Raw genomic sequence first — 12,068 nt, forward strand, 5'->3', positions numbered from 1 at the left:
AAAACATCAGCATATTTTTCACTTAGGGGAAAGGCATATGTGATGATTATAATCTTTGGAGTGCTTCACTGCAAGGTAAAAATTATTTTCTTGAAACAGGACATTAAAATTTGTGGTCAGGTTTCGAATCTTCTGATTTCAAATTTATTTTTTTTTTAATTTGTGTGGCTATTTTGACTCCTGTTTTGCAGTTAGGAAATTTCTGGTACGTCATGCAGGATTATTCTTTAATTATTTTCCTGGTGGATTTTGTTCATGTGGTGAACAAATATGGGACCTTAAATTGTGGATTCCCATTCAAATTTACAGAATCATAGTAATTAAATTGACCAGTCCCCCAATATGTAAATTGAGTGAACTTTTGCTGTAAGAAAGCATAGAGCTAGAATACCACTGCATCTTTGTTGTCCCTCTCTTTTCAGAGTATATTTTTTGGGGGGATTAGGGGATTTTTGGTGGGTTTTTTTGGCAGGGGCTGGTGGATTTGGTTTGGTTTGTTGTTTGTTCTTTTTTTTGTGGAGCCTTTTTGTTTGTGGATATTTTTGCTTTTGGATTTTTTGTTGGGTTTTTTTTGTTTGTTTCGTTGTTTTGGTTTTTTTTTTTTTTTTTTGTTGAGACTTTTTGTATTTTTAGTGGGTTTTTTCGTTTGTTGTTTTATAGCAGACAGTCCTATTCAGTTGCTGTAAAGTGGTACCATGATTTCTGGTCTTTCAGGTCATGGGCAGAAGGATAAATGTGGAGAAGAGCCATTCAAGTAGGTTTTCAGGATTTCTAGAACCTATGCATTGTTATAAAGTGGTTATCTCTGTGAAAGCCAAATATTGATAGTGTAAACTTTGCATCCCATAAAGTTGTAGAGGATTACTAGAGGGCATAACTCTGACCTAGAGTGAGGTTGTTCTTTTTTTTGCTCTTTCTTTTTTTTTGTTTGGGTTTTTTTTCTGGTCTGGTTTGATTTTATGTCTCACCTGTTTTATCCTGGAAATGCTGTATGAAATGGAAGAAATTCTTACCAGGTATCTGGGATCAGAGCATGTACAGGCTGAAGGTTAGAAGTTATAAAGTCTCTTATTTACAAGCTAAGGAAATATTGCACTAAAATAAGGCACATTCAAAACACATTTAAGTAATTTTTAAAAACTTGTTTCTGGATTAGAAATGTGTGTAAGCATAGCAGAAACAGTTCACTTCTTATGTTTCTATAAGTTTTTTTTAATCTCTGAGTTGTGTTGATGATGTTATTTATTTGACCAATTCAATTTTTTTTTTTTCTTTTGCTATTTTTTCACTTTGTGACACAGAAATTTTGACATTGTCTTTCAAAAATGCCAGGCTGTGCTTACCTGTTCTGCCACTGCCAGCAGGACAGAGAAATCTCTGTAGTTACCAGTAAGCAGAGATAGTAGAAAAAGGTCTGGAAGCGGGCTCTGTCAAACCATGTATAGGAAATGTGCTCATTTTTCACTGCAAAACATTGAAATTCTTTGTGTCAAAGCATGAAAGCACTTGATTTTTCAACTTTTTTTTTTTCCCTACTGCTCTCTTCACAATAAATAGCTGAGTTAAAATAGAAGTTGTAATTTGAATATTGAGAAAATGTTTCATTTAAGGTGGGGACATGCCTGGCTCTGAGACATAGGCTAACACTGCCTAACCTGTATGGCTGCCTAAATCCATTCCCTTTCCAACTTTTAAGCAAAGAGAAATTAAAACCAAGACTCTATATGTTGAAGTTGCTTTTGAAAGATGCTGGCTGGAGTTTTTTGTTGTGGTTTGGGATTCTTTTCCCTGACATAAACCTGAATGTAGTTTATCTCCTCCACTGTTACAAACAAATTAATGATATACATGGTAGAAAAATGAGTATGAACTCATCCAATGTCCTTACTGTAGGCAAATAAACTTTCTGAGTTGATTTCTGTGTAGCCTTTCTACGTTTAAGTACTTTATCTCCTGTTAGTTGTAAATTAAAAAAAAAAAAGAAAAGAAGTTACTCTCTAAAATGAAACTGAGTTGAAAAGTAACTTTCTTCAAGTGGCAACGGGTGGTGAGCTTTTTGGACTGAGGCAGACATGTTACACAAATCAAAACAACAGATCGATGTGACCCATTTGTATTGGGTCAGTGCTTCTTAATTGGTGCTCAAGCAAAAGGGAAGGTCAGTAGCGGTACTGCACACCAAACCCAAAATTCGTCATCCTGGAGCTCAGGGGAAAAAATGTTTACTTGGTAGGCAATGTCTGCAGATGGTTACTGTGCACTCCTTCCAGTTGTAACTCCGTTATTTGCCTCAGTACTAAATAGAAGTATTCAAGACTTTCAGGAAAACAGACATTCACCACAAGTTGCAAGTCATATGAGAAAAGCTTGTCTCTTCTTTTCTGCCACTAGTTGCAAAAACAGTTTTAGGGGAAAAGCATTCTCCTTCTGAACTTGTCATAGCTATTTGACAGCTGAATAGTGGTTCACTAAATGCAAATTTATTTTATTCCAAAAAGAAAAGCTTGCAGAATTTAGCAGAATTATGTATTATCAAATAAAACACAGGTAGCCTTTGAAGTTTTATATGTTGGTTTTGTTTAGGGTTTTCTGTTATTTGTTTTTTCTTGTGGACAAATGCATGAATTTTGAAAATGAAGTTTCTTACTGTCATCTTCACATGGAACGTTATTAAATATTTTCTTTATTCACCTTGGAGGACCAAAGGCAGGAAGCCATTTCTGCTTACAACACAAAAAGGCAGTCTACCTTCAGAAGAGACCAATAGAGACCAACCTGTTAAATACTACCTTTTATTTCTTCAAGGCCATGCTAAACCTCCCCTTTCTGCTTTTTTCTTAACTGGGAAAGATCTTTGAAAAAATGGCTTTTAATGGGAGATTTCAGCTGCTGTTGGAATGTTAGTATAAAAGCACTATTTAAAAATATTTTTTTAAAAATCATCTTTGAAGATTAATAATTTAACTATCTACTATTCTATAGGTGACTTTAAGGTTAGGTTGCTGTTCCATCTTTAACTGCTGTAAGATATGAAGTATTCTGGCATAGGCACCAAATCAGGCTTTGCAGTATGTCCTGTGAGATATTTAAGCAGTAAAGCACTGAATATGTTCTGCTTCATGAGTATTCCTTTAGTTTTGGAAGTAAATAAAACTGGTGTTGTCTATTATGTGCACGCTACTAATGGAGCAAAAGGGGAATTGAATCCTTGTGATAAAATGGACTCTGGTGAAGGCTTGCTTGGCAACCCTCTGAGTACTAAAGATGCTACTGAGGTTTTTCTTTTCCCTGCCAGAAGCACTTTGCCATTGTGATAAGTTTGTCCTTCCAAAATATGTTTGAGATGCTTGTGAAATGCTTTGGGTAGGATGCAGGAGTGCCTTGCTTAGGCTCCTTTAGGCAGGCTGTCAGGTTTTCTTCCTTCCCCTTTGGGTTGCTGAGAAAGATCCCTGCTTCTGGGAGTGTTCCTAGGTGATGCAGCTTGGGGTGCAGAGGAAGGGGTCTTGGTGTTTCTTCCTCTTGTGGTAGCTTTTAAATCTTTTTCTCCAAGCTCCACTTCTCCTGGAGCTTGTAGTTTAACACATTCAGGAGCACAGGTGAAACAACACAGATTCTCTTGAAGTCTTTTGTAATCAATCGTCTTACTCTCCAGCTCCAAATGTGGTTTTCAAATTTTTGTGAATCTCCAAAGTCCTGAAGTGTTTCCTATCATATCCATGCTCCTCTCCTGAGAGTCTCTGCTTTTGTCAACAATTGTGAGAGCAGTCAGGCTTCTTCTTGGTATCCTGCTTTTCATGCACATTATAAAGGATATTTCTGACAGCAGCATTTGTAAAAGGGATTGAGGAAATCTGTGGAAGTAAAATTCAGGGAGACCTATTAAATGCAAAGACATCAGTTACAGGTTGTTGGGAGAAAATTCATGGAAATATCATGCCCTGCCTGCCCTGGTTCTGCACTCTTCTGAAGACATCTAGTATAAGTCTTAGTCACAGGCTGCATTTTGGGCAAGATGGACTCTGGCTCATCTGCTAGGGTCATCCTTTTGTGTATTGTTATTCTGTGCTCAGGTAAAAGGTGGAGGAAATGGCACAGGAATGCGGGTATTTTATCTCAGAATGGTGATGCTGCTTGAATATAGTGTAGGAAATCTGTTCACCAGGATGGGTTAAGCACTTAAGAGGCAGTTTGGAGTTAATAGCATTAGGTAGTGTACTTGCTGCCCTCACCTTAGGAGCTTGGTTTGGATGTGCCATGCAACTTCCCAGAGCCGGGTAATTTGTGGAGTATATTATTAATAATGCTGTTGGCCATCTTAAAACGTGTGCAGATTGTGAATTCAACATGTCATTAATTGACATGCAGTCTTTGGTTTATTCAGACTTATCCTTGTCTTTCAATGCAAAGGGGTGCTGTTTGTCACATAAATACCTCAGCAAGAGTTCTGCCTTCTTGGCTTAGAGCAAAACTGGACTAGAGAAAATAGAAAATTTACAACAGCCTGAGCTCCTTTAGACTGTGCTCCTGTGTAACAGCATGTTATCAGTCCTTTGGCAGGTGAGAACAGTCATTTGATCACACGTTCCCTCCATGCCAGTCTGTAAAAATTTCACAGTACATAAGCACACTTTTCTATAAATATTTTACAGTCCTAAAAAACGTAAATACAATGCATGTCTGCTGCTGGGTGTGAGTGGAAGCTCCTAATGCACTGGGGTACCCTTTCCTGGGGAATTGGGTTTGATTAATAGCTATTACATGTTTCACTCTGCCAAAAGCAAAACATTTGTGTCCACAAGAGGCCAAGTGGTAACGTCATTGCTGCCGGGGATGATTAACTCTGCTTGCCGAGGCACAGAAACAGAAATTGCTTTTGCCCTCTTGTCAAGGTGGGAACAGAATTTTGTGTATGAAATTCATGCACATAGAGGAAAAATCAGGTTAATTTGGACTTAGAAAGTGTTTAAGTTAAAAACTGTGAGAAAGTCCAAGCCAAGAGAGGAGGAGTAGAATAAAAACAAAATTAGTTTGCTAGAAGAAAACTCTTCTGCAATCGCATTTTAACTGAAGCACAATAAGCATTAGTTTTTCCAGCATGACTTCGAAGCAGTTTGATTTTTGAAAATACTCTTGTGGTCTGTAGTCATCCACTGACCTAAAGTTCAGCAGAAATATTTCACGGTCCATTAGCAAAGTAGTACAGTGGGTTGCTGAAAAGGTCCCAGGCTGTGTGGGTTGTTTCACAGTCAGTGGTACACCTTCCTCCTCACCTACTTCCCCAGGGACAAAGGACATTAGTGTTAGTATATTGTAAAGCCAGCTTCAAAGGGAAGCGGCAGGTTTTAACAAGAAGCTCATTGCCATGCTGTAAATAGGGAGGGACATACTAAACAGCCTGAACCTGGCACATTAGTGATCGTGACAAGGAAAATATGGCTCATTTAGCAAAACTGATTTGAAGGTCATGCTCAGTTTAAATAAAGCAGACTGGTGTTTTCTAGTCTGTCCCTGGCCTGAACTTCAGTCAGCTTAGCTAAAATAGTTAGGATTGTCTCTATGCTCTGTAAAGTGTTCATCTGAATTACAGTTCACAAGTGTTCATTGCTGGTTGTGTAACAGGCAAAAGGATGTTGCAATAGTTGATCTCCAAGTCAAGCAAATAAAATAAATAATGTCTTTTTTGTAAGTCCTGGCACTTCTGACTTGAGCTGCTTCATGTTGAATTAATACAAGACCCAGGATTAGAATTTTAGTATTTTTGGCTACCAGCCACCTGATCAAACAAGTGGGCTGGTTCCCTGATATGGCAGTTCTGGCTTCTTCCTCATTTGAGCAATACTGGTTTCCTCAGTGTGACATGGGAGCTGCTTAACATCTTAAAATGAAAAAAAAAATGCTTGAAAGTGATTAAAGAAATGTTTGTAAGTTTTGTTTGAAATTTATAGAAGAATTTATACATGCTCTACTGTAGTTGAATGGCTCTTCTTAAAAATGTTATGGTGATAGAAAGATTTCCCATTTGTATTTGCCATCAAAGAATGGATGATGTTTCATGGAAACCTGTCCTGTTTTCTCTAGTTTCTTGAATTTAGTGATTATAATTTTTTGTGACTCCACAATAGTTCGGAGGAGAGCCAAAAGCCTGATTCTGGTTTTAATGCTGTCTTTTTACGTAACGATGCAGACACTCCTAAACTCTACTGTGCATTGTTCAGTCTTAGTAGATATCTAGAATAAGTGTACATATAAAAAAGTATGAATGTTAGACATTGGTTTAATGAGAAGAACACAAAGCTGGCATAGTACTCACTGATGAATGATACCTCTGTACTGATGCATCACTTCTGGTCCTGTTTCCCTAGTTTGGAAAGCTGGTGGGATCAGAAAAGCCTATCTACCACAGGAGAATCTCTTGTATGTTCTTTCTTTAAGATGTAGTTTATTCAAATGTGATTAACAAGCATGCTGACTGTCACATTATTTGCCTGTAAAATCACTTTATTTTTTATTTAATTCATGTTGGCATATTTTGATGTAGGATCCTGTTTGTATTGGCTAGTGAGGAATAGGCTTAAACTAGCGCGTGGTGCCTGAGAGCCACCTTGCTTTCCAGGGACAGGGAGGATATCCTGTGGGATACAGCACTGCAGCTAAAGGTGCTTGCAGAGAGGAGCCAGACCTGCTGCAGGTGGGGTGCCTGTCCTGCCTGCTCTGCTCCCTGCTCCATTGGAGTGGGATGTGAGCAGCTGGCCATGTCTCTGTTGAGTTGGCACGTGCGAGGCAGGGGCATTGTGCTGCTGTGCCACCCTGCACCTGATGAGGCAGATCAGAATGGATCCAGCCTGGGATTCAGCTGCAGTCTTGCTTTCCTCAGCAGGGAGTTTGGGGGAGCTCAAGAGAGAACTTCACAGGGGAGTTGAGGAAATGGCAAGTAGCTGGCATTTAAAGTGGCAGTGGAGTGAGCTTGTGGGGTTGTGGCTGTCCTTTAGTGGGCAGCTTATCTTCTGTTTGGAGGCTTTGAATGCTATTTAAAGCGCAATCAACGTGGGGGAAAGGACATTTAAGAGTGTATATGAGGTTTAGTTGAAAAATGGAAGCAAAGTTCCACTGTCTTGTGGACTAAAGCACATGCCAATGTCTTCTAAACATATGTCTGTGTCCTCAATGATTTGAAAGTGGAGTCCACTATGCAGCTGCAAACAAGAGGTATGACTTAGTGAGATTTGAATGCCTTTTCCTGGAATAAGGGTAAGTGTTCAGTAGCTGTCAGTCTTCAAATATCTCTATTTCCATTGTTAATGTTCAGGATACGTAACTTGATCTGGTTACAGAAGCATTCCTATGAGTTAAACTTATGCAGGGAATCTTTCCACTGGTTTTGTCTGTAAACATAGTGAAATGCAAAACTAGTTTCCTTTGCAAATATGTCAACTGCTGAAGAAGCAACAACTTTTTGAAGGAACACAATTCTTGTCAGTAGTCTGAGGATGCATCTGTGTAGTGGGGCACATTGGTTAATCTGTGTTTTCAGATGTCCTGAGGCATCTGGAGAGGGTTGTGTTTTGTTCCACATCATCTGACCCAGGTAAAATCATTGATTCAAAACTAGTAAGTCCAGGTTGAATGAAATCGCTAAACTATTTTTTTTCTTACTGATCAGTTTATTTCCTGAACAAAAAGGAACATCATGAGAATCTGAGTCAAAGTAGTATGTGGTCAAGACACTGCTGAACTTGTGCTGTGGGATGTGAAGTTAGTGATGCTTATGGTTAACCCTGTCTAAGGGTAGAGCCTGTTTTTCTTTTTCTTCCAGCTTCCAGCCAGACCTTAAAATTTTGACATTTAACTCTTTGGGCCTGGTGTCTCCTGCAGGGTCATTGTTGTTGTTTCTTTGTTAAAAAGTTTCTGGAATTTAAGACATGATTTTCTGTGAGAAAGCAACATGAGATTTTGTTTATGTGTAAATGGATAAAAGTTGTAGAAGCAACCTGCTTTGGGCCAACAGCTTAAAATTGTTTCCCTGGGGTTAGAAAGTTGACCTTGGTTTTCCTGAAAAAGATCTCACATTTGGGTGAGAAAACAGTTTGTCCCTGAAGAGTGGCAGTATATGTGTGCTGGGTTTGAAAACTGAGTTTTCAATACATTGTGTTGGCATTGGAGTACCCAGCAGGTCATTTGTGGTGGCTGTAGATAGGTCCTGAAGGTTTTTCCCACCTGAGGTCACGTGTTTAACTGAATTTGGGCAGTAGTCTGTAAGTCAACATACTTCTCCCTGCTAGTGACCTAGAGAAGGCTCACCTTGCTTTCACAGCTTAGTGAGTCTCTGGGGTTTGAGGAGTGGTTTTTTTGGTTTTTTTTTTGGGTCCTTGTCTTTAAAACAGAGCATTGTTTACAAATTATCAAACTTGTATAATAATAGGAATTATCAAACTTGCACTTGGCTAAGTATATTTAGTACATCTCTTCTGTTTGGGAAAGAAGAGCTTATATACTTCAAACTGCACGGTCCCCTTTAAGTACAACTGAGGGTTTTCTAACTTTTTAATTCTTATGTTTCTGGTATATTTATAGAAGAAATATATGGATCATGTTGATAAATTTTGACAGTAGGAGCAACAAATTGAGACCCAGTGTTGACATCTCTTACTGAAGATTTTAATGTGATGAATAATACAGAGTGTTTAAACCTCAAAAAGTGTAAAACTGTTTTAACACCTTCTGGGTGGACTTAGTGGTTCCTCTAGATATCTGTGGTGAGATCATGTAGAAGACTGTGCTCCTTTAGTGGATGTCATCACCTGCAGACATGACTTTTGGAGATGGGGTTGCTCATTACTACGTGTTACCTACTGAAGCATGAGTATGTCATGTCCAGGAAGTTTCAGCTTCACCATTAGACAGATACTGCATAATCCATTGCCACATGATCTGGCTGATAAGTAAAACTGTACCAAAGCAACTCATATTTTGTAGATAGTAAGAGCTCTTATTTTCCAGCTGAAAGATCCGGCTGGTTCATAATAGGGCAGGGCTTTGTTTTTGCTTGCAATTCTCAAATATGAGGCTGCCCTGTATTTCTCTGAGAACTTTTTCTCTGGGCTTCTAGTGTCTGTGTGCTTTGTCTTGTCTACTAATTAAAAGGATTTTTTTTCTTAACCATGACAAAGGCCTTCTAGTCCTATGCCTTGCTAGCTTTCTGTGAAAGGGAATTGATGCTTATCTTAAAAGGGATCCAAAGCTAAATAACTTTTACAAATACATGTCTATGAATTTCATTTCACTTAACCTACAAAAAACTGCATTTGTACGTGTGAATTTTTGATCAATTCCATTGATTCAACTGTGTGAGAGACTGAAAATAAACAATAATAGTTGTAAAAAGACAAAAATAATTTGCTCTTATGTTAAGTACTTCCTTCATCTTCAGTAAGAATATTTTGCAGCTCAGTTGTTTGTTTGTAAGTTTTGATAGTTTGTTTAGCTACAGTGGTGGGTGTTGTCTTGAGTTGGGATCATTGATGGTAATAACAACAAAACAACTAAACAAAACCATAAGGCAAACAAAATCTTCTGCCAGGATAAGGGACACTTGGTGCTGAGGGCTTTATGCCAGTGAGGTACCATTGGTCTTGTCAGGACAGCTAACTTCAGCTGATATGCTGGGACACAATTAGAAATAGTGGGAAGAGGAGCAGAGTTTGCATTTGCAAAACCCACTGGTTTTCTCCAGATGGGTGGGTTTTGCAACACGCAAGGTCAGGGTTAACCATGATGTTAATAATGGTGTGTGACCTTGCAGGCATTTTATTGAGGATTGTTGTTGTTATTGTTGTTATATTTTCTTATATAAATTCCATTCATTTCCCTTATTTACTTCCCTGTTTACTCAAACTGCTGGAGTTTTTTCCCTGTAACCCAGTCTCTTCTGCTTTCCTTCTAAAATTTCCTCTGTCCCTCTCTCTTCCAATGTTCACAGCCTTTCTCCACCTTTCTCCATTTGCTATGAAGTCTGTCCCTTCTTTTCAGTTTCACAACCAGCCATTTCCTTTTCCTACCTTCCTCTCCCATTTTCTTCCTTCTCTTGAGCACATTCCTCATGTGTTGAATTCTACTTTTCTTGACTTCTCCAAGAAGAATAATTTTATTCTCTGCTTTGTCTTTTCTCTCCCTCCTCCTCGTTTTGTGTCCCTCATGTTGAGGTTTTCAAGATGGCATCTCTTCCTTCATCCTCCTGGTGCAGGTGATGGGCAGAGGAGGTATGACAGCTGCCTAGCATGTGGTTGTGAACACATAGGTCATGTAAGTGGTAGAGATAAAGCACTCCAAATTGTTCTATCTTCACCATGTTTGAACTTGCCTCCTGCTGAAGGCATGGCCTCCTTCAGAAAGGAGACAGGACTCAGTTCTGTCTCCTGAGTTTTTACCAGGAGGAACTCCTGACGCACTTGATGACTCTTGAGAAATCACGTGGCATTGTTATGTTGGACAAGACATGGATTTTAGAGACAAACTTTTCATGCTTTCCTTTCTTTAGAAAATCTTCATGTAGCATGAGAGTAAGAAATAGGAAGATACTGTGTTTCACTCTTGTACCTTGCACGCCCAAATGCTTTTTGGTGTGAATTCTTGCTGTAGTCTCACAAATCTTGTATGTGATTCTGCTGTGCACTTCTTTTTTAAAAACCATGGTTACTGCCATTTCTATACTGTGTGCTGTTTGCTTTGCTGCCACGTGCTGTGTCTGGTTTTTTTCAGTCTTAACACCTACTACTTGAGAAACAACTTTGTCAATTTTATGGTGTGCAGCCCTGCAGAGTATTACTACTTGTGACTTTCAGCAGTGTGCAGTATAACATTTACCCTTTTCCCAAAATTTCCGTCTGTCTCCTACATCTATTACTGAAAACCGTTACTGACATTTCTGAATTGGAATGTGTGGCTCTAGGGAGAGTATTTCCTCTTTTACATTTAGCCAGCTAAATCATCAGCCCAACAAGCTATCAGCTCAACAAGCCCTTGTGGAGAGGCTCTTCTTGTATTTCCTCCTCTCTTTCCTTTTCATCAGTTATGAGTATTTTCTCACCTCTTTGTATGCTTTTAGCTTAATCTCATTCTTCATTGATGCTGTCAGACAACATTGATGGAATATTTAATTTGTGGAGTTTGTAATTTATGTGCTCTACTATAATTGCATATAATTATTTCAAAATGTACTGATTCTCTTGCACCTTGTTGTTCTTCATGACCAAGTAAAGCTAAGTGTCTTCCAGACCCATCTTACTGGACTTTGGACTTGAAATTGAATTTTGAGCAATTAGCATTGCATTGCCTTTATTCATGCTAGCAGTAGGAACTTCTGGTGGAAGTATTGGTCACATAGTAAAACACCTTTTGGTAGCATTGCTAAGTAGTAGAAAAGCTTTTTGATGCAAAGACCTAGAAGTCAGAACTGGGATCTGATCCTGAACTGGGTGTGAGTAATTCTTCCTTAACAAACAATACTGACTTCAGTTAAGGCCAGTGAATGCAAGCACAGAATGGTAATTGTTCTGACATGGAAAATCTGACAGTGATTTTAGAACTATTTTTATTGACGTATTTTAAAATCTCAGTTATTCCAGTCCTTCCCCTTTTTTCATGCACAAAAATAATCCATCAACTGTTTCTGGCTGGTATTTGCAAAGTAAAATTGTGTTCCTTTGAAGCTAAATTGAAGAAAACATCGTATTCATGATTTCACTATCTATGTATAAAATTTAGTTAGTGGTTAAATATTTTTGTAATATCTAACCCTTTGATTTTCAAATCTGTTTTTTCTGTAAAATATCCTAGGTATTTTATAGTCCCCAAACAGTTTAAGTGCCATCTTGGAATCTGATGTTTTGATTCTGAAGGATGTATTTGCAGAGGTACACAAAGGCTAATTAAATCAAAAGAATATTTATATAAAGACTGCTTCATATTAGAAAGGACTCATTGGTGCACGGTGACTTGGTGGTTAAGCCCTTTCATGAAGCCCTTAGGGAACATCATCTGGGTTAATGGGAAAACTCACTATATTGTCTGCA

At 38.4% G+C, this 12,068-nt stretch overlaps 1 protein-coding gene across 6 annotated transcripts in view; it reads left to right on the plus strand.

The window, feature by feature from the left end:
* Positions 1 to 12,068, plus strand: part of MBNL2 (muscleblind like splicing regulator 2) — a 106,070-nt gene that overhangs the window by 24,410 nt on the left and 69,592 nt on the right. The window lies entirely within an intron of this gene.

This window comes from Ammospiza nelsoni, chromosome 2 (assembly GCF_027579445.1).
Source record: "Ammospiza nelsoni isolate bAmmNel1 chromosome 2, bAmmNel1.pri, whole genome shotgun sequence".
Taxonomy (NCBI): Eukaryota; Metazoa; Chordata; class Aves; order Passeriformes; family Passerellidae; genus Ammospiza; species Ammospiza nelsoni.